Source organism: Cryptomeria japonica, chromosome 4 (genome assembly GCF_030272615.1).
Source record: "Cryptomeria japonica chromosome 4, Sugi_1.0, whole genome shotgun sequence".
NCBI classification, from domain to species: domain Eukaryota; kingdom Viridiplantae; phylum Streptophyta; class Pinopsida; order Cupressales; family Cupressaceae; genus Cryptomeria; species Cryptomeria japonica.
This window is the reverse complement of record NC_081408.1, coordinates 54,186,745-54,194,626: the sequence shown is the minus strand read 5'-3', so window position 1 is coordinate 54,194,626 and position 7,882 is coordinate 54,186,745. Positions and strand designations below refer to the sequence as shown.

Sequence of the window (7,882 nt, the reverse complement as noted above, 5' to 3'; positions counted from 1 at the left end):
ATGATTCAAATATGTGTTTTGTATCTATGGTGGAGACTCGAAAGTCGATTATATGCAAGGTATTTTGAGGGGCTTTGATTAGGCCACAAATCTTATGTCAATGAATGACATGAATGAGTTTACACCACTATGGTAAGTTGATCCCTATCATATATAGAAGTGACCTTTCTAAATTATCGTTAGCAAATTTAAGCCTAGACTTTCTACAATCAATTGGTTGAGTAACGCAAGCATAATGAAGGGTGTAAGATATTTTTCTTTGAGGCGAACTGTTATAGCTCTGGTTTTAGGGCAAGTGGTGTCTTGGTTGATAACAACAACTATATTCTCCTCCTCTGAACTTGCATGGCAAGGTTTGACTAACAATTTTCCTTTTAGTGGATTCTATTTCTAATAGGTTATTCTGAAATTTGATATCATTTTAACTTCACCGTCTTAAGTGTTGTGCATGTATCAATGTGCCTACCTCTCAATCCTTCTTGAATTATGTGCCTCTTGCAATTGTGTTTGGAAGCATAGTCATCCAATGTGGTAAAGGGCTTCGAGTAATGCATATCTCCATTCTTCAATCTATTCTTAATTTTCTTGAATTCTTATAGTTTACCCTTTTCTAGTCAATAAGGATGAACAAAAAATTTAATGTATAGGGCTGAAACTAGGCATCAGTTGCAATTTTGTTGAGAATTTCCTTCCTCTTCTCCAGTGATATAATCGGATTAACAAGGAAGTCATATTTGTACCTAGATTAGATCTATTTCAGAACCCCTTGAAGTAATGATTTATTAGGTCAATGTCAATTAACAAAATATTCATAAATAGGGTTTTGCACTGTAATTATGTCATGGAATTCTGTAATTCTGGGTCAAAATGGTAGTAACTCTTAAAATTGATTTGTATTATGTCTGTGGCTTTTTATTTTTATTCGTGACAATTTAATTTGGGTATTCATTTGATATCCTTGTGGCATACCAGCAATACAATTCAAACCCTTTCACTCTTTGCAAGTCAGTGATGATGAGTTTGGGCACATGTTGGTTGGAATTTTAAGGGAGAATGGTGTGGATGATAGGGTACTATTGTTTGATAGTCATGCTAGAACAATGCTTGCATTTGTGACACTACATAGTGACAGAGAAAGAGAGTTCATGTTTTATCACAACCCTAGTGCTGACATGCTCTTGACCGAGGCTGAACTTGATAAGGACTTGATACAATAGGTATGTCCAAGAAATAATCCAATCATGTATGATTTTGAACTCTCTGGTCATTTTTTGAAAATGCCTTCCCTCAATTAGGATTGTCTTATGAAATTGCCTTTACAACTCAAAAAATTCTTGTGTTCAAAAATTAAGTGATGATCTTCTTGACATTCTCTTGACAAACATAATGGAAAAATAGACATAATGTAATATTTTGGCACTTTATCCAACTTGTGAAAACATAAATTCATGTTTTTTCCTTCATGTGACTGGTTCATATGGCACATTGCAATATATCGATTTGATCTTTTCTGATTTACATTACCCAATTGTTTTCTTGTACGGAGAGGTTTATTTTCTCACTTTTAATTATAAGGTCCAAAATAATGTTGTGAGTTTATTGCCTCTTCTAGCCACTCATCACAATATTAGGACTAAGGGAAATTTATAATTGTTTGTGATGATATAAATCTTTTTGTAAATACGCTTTGCTAAGAAATGAATCTCTCATTTGCAGGCACACATATTTCACTATGGATCAATCAGTTTGATTGCAGAGCCATGCAAATCAGCCCATCTTGTAGCTTTGAGAATGGCAAAGGACACGTGCTCTCTTATATTATGACACTAATCTCAAAATGACATTGTGGTCCTCTCCAGAAGAAGCTCAGAAAGACATCTTAAGCATCTAGTATAACGCCGACTTAATCAAGGTGCTTATTCCTTATTTGTGGAATTTAATAAGAAATAGATTGAAAAAGGATTGGTATAAATACTTACATACTCTGTTTTATAGAAAAAGTTTCAACATACATTTATTTTCATCTTTATTTTCCTCACATAACTTGTAATTGTCTAACACTGATGGAAATTGATTATATACATCCAAAGGGGACTGGTACAATTTACATGACCTATTTCAATGCTATCTTTTCCATCTCTATCCATCTCACAATAAGGTGTTAGAGATGAGGACTAATTATTTTGATTTTTTGTGCAGGTCAGTGAGAATGAAGTGGAGCTCCTTATAGATGGAGGAGACTATGAAAAGGATCAAGTAATCATGTCCCTTATGCATCTAGGACTCAAGTTATTGCTTGTAAATGTAGGAGAAAAAGGTTGCAGATATTATACCAAGGTTGGTATTTGTGAATAACTTGGGAAATCAGTGTTTAAGGTGAAAATTTTGATTCGTTTGTTTTCCCATGGATGTTTCTTCTGTTTCTCATGATAAATGTCGCAAACTTTGCATTCACAAGCATTTTCTGCATATTGTCATGTTTGGGTATCTTCCAAAAAGAGAATAGTCTAGCAGATCCCTGATGATGGTTACCAATGAGGGACAAACTATAATTGTTCCACAATTTGTTCTATATTCTGGTAAATATTAATGGAAACATCTATGTAGGATCAAAAAATATTTGTTTCCTAAAATATTATGTGACAAAACTACTAAATTGTGTTGAATTGGTATTTTGATTAATTTTCTGTCTGACTTGATAGTCTGGATTTGATGTCATACCAAAGGTATTTATGGAGGTTTGTTGATACTTTCCAGTTTTGTGTTTGGTCAAATTTGACCTTTTTATGTGGTTTTTGCTTCTATATGTTGATATTCTTCATTGTTGAGGTTTTGTGCTCTCTTCATGTTGAGAAGCCATGATAGATAGGATTACCTTATTACTTTTGAACCAGCAAGTTGATGTGCCTTACTGCTAGTATTCATTTAGTATGATTGACATATTTGATTGCCTTTATATGGTTTGATGCATTACTATGCTATGAGGCTCATTTTTGGTTTACTTGTTACTGTAGTCATTAGATATTCATGTATGTGTTATGGTTGCATGATGATTCTTTCGGATTTCATTCTTGAATATTGAGTTTGGAGCCTCTTTTTGTGGTTTTTTTTAGGGAACATGTAGGGGGAGTGGGCTTCCATGCGATGACCAGGATCATGAGAGATAGGCTATGAGCCGATAAGCCTCCCATCTAGATCACTAGGGCACATTGGAAGCTTTCCTTATTATAAAGAAGTGATAACATTAATAATGAATTAGATGGGTTGGGTAATTAGTGTAATACCCTAAAAATGGTCATCTAAACCATGGGCCCCTAATCTTGACAACATCACCAAGGTCCTAACCAAAGACAATTAAATAAATCTTGAGCACACAATTAATTCTTTAATCATTAAATGTCACATGGCAAAATTAATCATTAAATGTCACATGGCAAAATTAATCACTCAATATTAAATAAATATTTATTTAATTAATTGACCATTCTAAGAAAATCATTATCCTAGCATATTTAATTAAATAAATCAATTTGGCATAAATCTTCAAAAAGGAAACAAAGCAAAAAAGGAACTAATTGACAAAAAAAGGAATTAATTGAGAAAAGAAATCAATTGGAAACAATCTTGAAAAAACAAATTAAAAATTGAAAATAATCTCAAAGAAAGCAATTAAATCTTAATATTGAATGAAATAGAGAATAAATCAGTTTTATTTTATTTTATCTTATTTTTAGTTCAATTTGCTTTAAAACTGAGAAAAGCATCCAATCACATCATTTCACCTGGATTGTGCTTCCTCTTGGAAGATCTTGACCGCTCATCATCATTTGATCTCAGCCATTGGTTTCTTTCTGAATTTTCTATAAATTCAGGCCTTTGTCTCTCATTCAGAGATCCTAGAAAATATATTGTTATCATGTTGATTTTACTCTAGGTTAATTGAGAATATTGTATACATATTTAAATCATTTAGCTTAATATTGCTAAAATCTTGTTAGATTGATCTTGCATTCATCATGCTCATATAGATTAAAATCCTTCGTTTAGGTGTTGTCTAGTCACTGGATAGCTTAGAAATCTGAGAGCAATCTAAACTCATATCTACTAGAAGGCAATGGGTTGATTTGTTATGGTTTTAATATTCATGTTTATATCTGATTAACCATGCATGTAATGAGTTGATTGAAGTGTTGTGTCTTGCAGATACAAATTCTTAGTCCACTTTTCACACACACATTTCTAGTGCCCACCATGGGGTAGAGAATTACTTTTTTGACCTCAAAATCATTCTTTTTATCCTACAGGTTTCGTCCATACAGCCTCTGCGAAATATCTTACGAGTAGTTTTACTAGATCGTATGACATTATATTGAAGCCTGTGGTTTATCATACGACATAATACTATATCCTGTCAATTTTCGTATGAATTAGAATGTGGACTCATACGACATACTGTGTAAGATATCTTTTGTCATCTTATACTGATTTCTAACTCGTACGACATACTACTTATACTATATTTTGTCATTTTATACTAATTTTTGACTCGTACAACACAGGTGTTCTGTCATTCTGTTTTATAAAGATTGTCATACAATCCTTGTTTTTCTGATAGATTACTTTTCAGGGGTATCTTGGATTAAAAATTGATTATGCTAATGCTAACCCTGAATCATCTTCTGTTTGCTTGATATTTTCATAGCCTAACCAATTTCTTGCAGGACGCTTGTCAAAGAATTTATCAATCAAACATACGCCTATCAAAGAATAAAAACAACATGACTACTGATGCGTTGTTTTTGCAGGTTGCCTAAAGAAAATCGACCAAACATCATGTATTTTTTAAATTCATTTTTTAGGCACTTAAATTGCTATCTGGTTAAAGGACAAATCTGTCTTTTGTGTTTTCAGGAACTTCTGAGAGGTAGGAGAGTATGCTCTTGTCTTTTTCTAGACAATCAAAAATCCAGACCCTTGAGGCATTTTCTTTGTTTGAGATTTGTACATCTTTAGTAGGCCTACCCTCCCGAGGAGCTTAAAAACTCTTAAAGCCTTTATGGTCACTGTGAGGGGAATGACCTAAGTGGGAATGGCTAAATGCCAAGTACTCCAACCCACTATAAAATAAACGTGATTTGATGAAAATCAAGTCAACGATAGTGCTTGGGAATAGCTCTCCTCAGTACCTTCGGGTATATTGAACCTTGGTTTTCAAGGCTAGGAGACCTCTTAATTGAGTTTATACCTTGACGTGCTGAATGAAACCCTTACTAGATCCAATTAAAATTAGAAGCTACCTGATTCACCTCTGAAAGGTTGATAATCTTTGTGCAAGAGAGATAGTAACTCTCCCAAGACACTTGCCATATCGTGCCCCCATTAGCGTTTGGAGTCAGCTAATACGGCATTGAGAATCCATTGCATGAGACTTAATGGTCGTATTCTGATTAGCTATTGGGTGTGTACCTAAGTCACCAAGCAAATGTTTTCTTCTCTAAGCCAACTTCCATAGGGTTAGCATGCTATGATTGGAGTTATTATATATCTTGCGTGTTTTCTATGTTCTCATCCCTGAAACTGAAAAATGAAATACTAAAAATGGAGAAAGCAAATCAAACAGATCAAACAAATCAATGATAAACTCTGTCCATGTCAAAAAATGGTCTATCCCTATCCAAAAATCAGTCCATCTCGTAAATTAGTTGTACTCAGTTATCATGCCCAGTCATTGAAAAACTCAGAATTTTAGTCTCTGCTCTGTGAACAGTCGAACAAGTCTGTTGAATTGTCGTCCTTTACCAAATCCTGTGTTGTATGAGTATACTAAATTTTCATCCTGTGTCTAATCTTGTGTCGTACAAAACCAAACAGTCTGCCATTTAAGTTAAATCCTGTGTCGTACAAAACAAAACCAAACAGAATTATTTGTCATCTGGGACCTACCCATTTGTCATACGGTATGAGGCAGCAACTCATACGAAACATAACTGTTGTCATCCTAAACCTGTTAAACTATTGTACGGTCTTAGAAATCCTATCGTACGAGTCTCTGATTTTGCCAGTCTAGAATAGTCAAAATAGTCTACAGTGAACCTAAAACTAGTTATCATCCTCCTGAGCATAAACAACCTTGATAGTGTACCTCTGCCATTGCGTTACACGATTTTATCAATCATCTTTCAACTAGTTCAATCAAACATCTTATCAAACCTAAGTTAACTTAGATAACATCTTACACAAGATAGATCATTCCTGAAACCATACAAGATCTTAGTAACTTCACTCAATCATTACGTTAAATGAACTACTAGCTACAATTTGATCTTGACTTCTGCAACACATCTCGCTCTTGGTCCTATCGGTTATAAATGTCTGTTCAAACTAGAAACTCTCGTAGCAAAATAGACAAAGGAAAAGAAACACCCTTTTCAAAAAATGACAACCCATTCTTCAAAGAAAATCCTTTTTACAATAAACTGTCCTCATCACAGATACCAGTTTACGACATACCAATCTTTGGTCAACCCTCATCTCCCACCATGTTTGGGAAAAGACAAGAAAGAGAGGCTAATAAGTGAGACAAACATGATGACTTTAGTAATCAGGCCACTAACAGTGATTCCTCATCAACTAAATCTGAGTCTTCTGAACTTGCTGAAGCTGAAATACATAGATGTCAGAATGACAAAGAATTCCGTAAAGTGATGAAGGTCATCATGGCTAGGGAGAAAGAAGAGTATTTCCTAGAATTAGCAAAACAAGGTGCTAAACTCCCTATAGGTTATGATGTGGAAACCCTCATCGCTAAAGAAGAAGAAACACCATGGGGACAGATGAACAAACAAGTGCAAACACTACAAACTATGGTCACAAAACTAGTAAACAAAGACAAAACACCAAAACAATATTCGTTGGACACAATATGCCCATTCCCATTTGACAAAGACCTTTACATGTCTCCATTTTCTTCACGAGTTGAGATCCTAAAATTTGACAAATATGATGGTACCTTAGATCCTCAAGATCATGTCAGAGAATTTTATGCCACTTGTATGGAGTTCATGCATGATCAAACATACCTCATGCGCCTTTTCCCAAGGAGTTTAGGGGGTCAAGCCATGGAATGGTTCTCAAGTCTACCCAAGGGGATAAAAATGTTTGAAGAACTCATTCAACTATTCTTGCAACAATACTCATACAACATTTGACATCCTATAACTATGATAGATCTTTGCAATACTAAATAGAAAACAGGGGAGCCTTTTCTCACTTTCCTCCAATGTTGGAGAAAGATGTTCTCTAGGTATCCATGACCTATTCCAGACTCAGAGAAAATGGATATATTTTTCAATAACCTGGTTCCAGAACTGAAATATAGTATACAAATGCAAGTGCACCCTTCATTTAACAAAATGGTAGATAATTCTATTCAGATGGAAGATGTGCTTATAAAGAAAGGAGATATATCACTTTGGAAGGAAACACAACCAGGATCTAGCTCTAAAGAAAAGAATAAATATTGTAAATATAGCAAAGACAACAACAAGAATGTTGCTAATGATGGAATAGTAGATACTATCCAAGAAAAAACAAAGACCACAATATTTAACTTGGCCAGTGGCACATAAGCACTCAAGGCAGTTGAAATTACAACAGAAAATCCTCCAAAGAAAACAAGAGAGTGGTTCAAAGACAAACCTTGGGTTTCAAGACCTAAGTGTGATTTTACTCCTCTGGATGAATCATATGAATCAACTTTTAAAACTTTGTTGGCAAATAATCTGCTAACATTGCCAGACAAATCTAGACCATACGACCCAAAAATTAGGCCCAGATGGTGGAGAGAAAACGAATACTGTGACTACCATCGGAACAAGGGACA

The 7,882-nt window shown here is 34.4% G+C and overlaps 1 pseudogene; it reads left to right on the top strand.

Annotated features, from left to right (window-relative positions):
• The first annotated feature begins 836 nt into the window (after window positions 1-836).
• Window positions 837-7,108, top strand: LOC131855892 (probable fructokinase-5; annotated as a pseudogene).
• The last annotated feature ends 774 nt before the right edge of the window (window positions 7,109-7,882 follow it).